Consider the following 3033-nt stretch of genomic DNA (forward strand, 5'->3'; position numbering starts at 1 on the left):
ACGTTAGCAACTTGCTAACCGGCTTTCATGAGAGCTTTTAGGCTACAAAATATGTGGGGACACCAGCTATCAAAGCTTAAATGTGACAATATTGGTTTACTGCAACCTACAGCTAATGCGGGAAGGGATGACAACTTGAAGAAATGGCCACAATAGCATATTTAGCTACTTCTCTGACTCAGTTGTTTCAGCTGCGGTTTTCTTCCGTTGACTTTTTGTCCACACAATGAAATGAACAAAAATAAAGCATTTTGGGTTCTCTCTTCAAGTTTAGGATTTTTAGCCAAATTCTTTTTGTTTCCTTATCTGTCGGTAGGTGATGAAAACTACCGCTTTTGTTTTTGGAGAAGAATCTAAATCACATCACACCAATATTATGTAGTTCTGTTGTTTTACACTGTCAGCGCAAAGCTGGTCAGAACTCTGACTTCTCCTTTTCTCTTCTTTATTACTGTCTGATCTTCAGAGAAACAAGCTGCTAGCAGCGCTGCTAACTCACAGTCATTCCGTTACAAAACTTAACAATCATGTTCCTGTCACTCCCTGTGATTAAACTCACAATTATGCTCCTCTGTACTGAGCAGCTCTCTGATAGCAGTCTGTCAACAAGTTTTACTAAACATTGTATTATAACCAACAAGAGAGATGTAACTTGTATCATGAATATAGATTAGCAAAAAACCCTATAAATTACAGTGAAATACTGCTACTTCCGGTGAGCGCTGGCAGTAAGACTGATAGGTATTTTTTGACAACCTACGTAAAACGAACCACAGACAACTTATGTGAGTTTTTACCAAGCTTTCATGAAAGGAGAAGACGCAGCAGACCGCTCCAGCGAGCTGCCCACCGCACGTTCTGAAAACCTTCAGTTAAAGCTCGTCTTTTATTTTCAGAGAAGGGAGGGAAAGACAGAAGAGACAAGTTATCAACAAGTTCTACACACACAAGGTCATCTCGTCTTTTCCCTTGGGAGCGATTTCTCTCAAGGTCGGAGTAAATTCTTCAGCACAGTAGTCAAAAGTTTTAACAGACAGTGAGAGGCCAACACTTCTACATGGAAATCACAATAAGCTATAGTAATATAAGACTGCTATGGTAAGATCAATAACCTATACACATATAAGAATGATAACACATACAGTATTTCCAACAAACACCCATAATCGTTTCTACAGTAAACCTCCCAGGAATAAGGTGGATCTGGGTTTCAGATGACATAGCACTGATGTCACCCAGTGCAGATGGAGGACAGAAGGTAAATGCAGCCCATTTATTTCTGTTGACCCAGCATCAAAATGCCTAAAGTCTGTGTCCTGTATGGTTGTTCCAACCGTTCTAATAGAAAGAAAGGTGAACTTTATTTTCGTGTTTCGAAGGTAGTTGGTCACAAGGGAGTTCATTTTAAAAAACTTACAGAAAAAAAGAGGAGAAAAGTAGATCAACAATCTACAGCTAAAAACAAGAGGTGCAGAAACTAAATGCCAGAGTTTGGAGTGCCGACTTTCTAACAGGTAACGATCGCATTGTTTGAATTGTATTTTCAGATATTTTATTGGACAGTTACTTAGAAAGACCAGCATTCATATGTAAGGTAAGATATATTATTTTCATGCCCTAGCGTGGCTGTCCTCAGAGTGCTAATGTTAGCAGCTAGCTCAGTGCCAAGTCGGCAACAGAAAATATAATGTTTATTCAGTGGTACCTTCATGCTAGAAAAAAAAAGAAAAGAAAAAAAAAAAAGCTAAATAAATTAAATATAACCTACGCAGCCACAAAGTCACAGTGAGCTGTGACTACTCCTCCACATGGTTCGTGTCTGGACACGAAATATATTCGTGGCCAGACACGAACATGGGGGTTTCTGTAGATCACTGCCAATGGTTGACCTACGTTGGACCTGAATCCAGTGCACTACAACCACTCAACATTAACATACAACTCCAGCATGAATTTGGGTTTACAGAAGCTAAATACATTATTTACCAGGAGATCCAACCTCATAGAAATAACATGGGTTAGATTGTTGTTAGTGATAGCATTGTTATCATAGACTAATTACTTAAAATAGCACAACTCACTACTCACCCGGCAGAAACAAGTCAACAGTCATTTAATGCTTCTTTTGATCCTAAAACTAAATGATCGCATTCTCCAGGCTTTTTCATACTTTCTTCTGGCTTGTGGTATAATATGAGGTGTGCAGCTTCAGATAGTTATGTGGATCACCTCAACACCGGGTAAATCCTCAAGATTAGGGAAATCTTTTTTACCAATATAATACAGATCATATCCTAAATATACACTTCGAGATGCCTCGTCTTTTCCAGCCTATTTAGGGCATTAGCTACTCGCTGTGATCCATTTTGCTCTGTTTTTAACTGGAGAAATCCACTTCTGGACCTCCACCTGAATTTTGCACGTCATCCGGGTCACGTGTCTGAAACCCAGCAATAAGAGGGGAAAAGTTAGGACAATTCCAAGGGCCCCTGACCAACAGGGGGCGCCCCACAATTTTATTTTTTTTTTGTTCTTAGAAATAAAAAAATAAAAAATGGGGCCCTGTCAATTACAAAATTAATCATATTGTGTTTTCTAAAATTGATTTTAGCAGTAAAAATCAAATGTTACCCTTCCCAGACCAAAAGGCACACATCTATATTTGCCCTGAACACCCCCCTGGATCTGCCTGAAATGGTTCGTTCGTGCTTGGAGCACTTAACGGTGACGGTGTTCAGCAGCAGTCAGTAGAAGACGAGAACGACTGTGGCAGTATTAAGAGTATAAAAAATCATTAGGTTCTGGCTCGTTATATTCTCTTGTGCTCCCGGATTCAATGATGCCATGCGTGGAAATAAAAGCCACACAGAGTTAACAATCAGAGCTCCACGTCATGCATTTTCAGAGTTTATTCTAACATTTAAAAGTATAAAATCACATTGACAACACAGACACTTTAAATACTCTAAAACAGACATTCATTTACCTGAGACAAATAGAAAAGAAGAAGAAGAAAGGAAGAAAGGAAAGCAA

General features: G+C 39.0%; 1 protein-coding gene across 1 annotated transcript in view; it reads left to right on the forward strand.

Annotated features, from left to right (window-relative positions):
• Positions 1 to 3033, forward strand: part of LOC106938276 (activating signal cointegrator 1 complex subunit 3-like) — a 68593-nt gene that overhangs the window by 18896 nt on the left and 46664 nt on the right. The gene's annotated exons all lie outside the window — the stretch shown is intronic.

Source organism: Poecilia latipinna, unplaced genomic scaffold, assembly GCF_001443285.1.
Source record: "Poecilia latipinna isolate Pla-1442-1.1 unplaced genomic scaffold, P_latipinna-1.0 Scaffold2548, whole genome shotgun sequence".
In the NCBI taxonomy this organism is placed as follows: domain Eukaryota; kingdom Metazoa; phylum Chordata; class Actinopteri; order Cyprinodontiformes; family Poeciliidae; genus Poecilia; species Poecilia latipinna.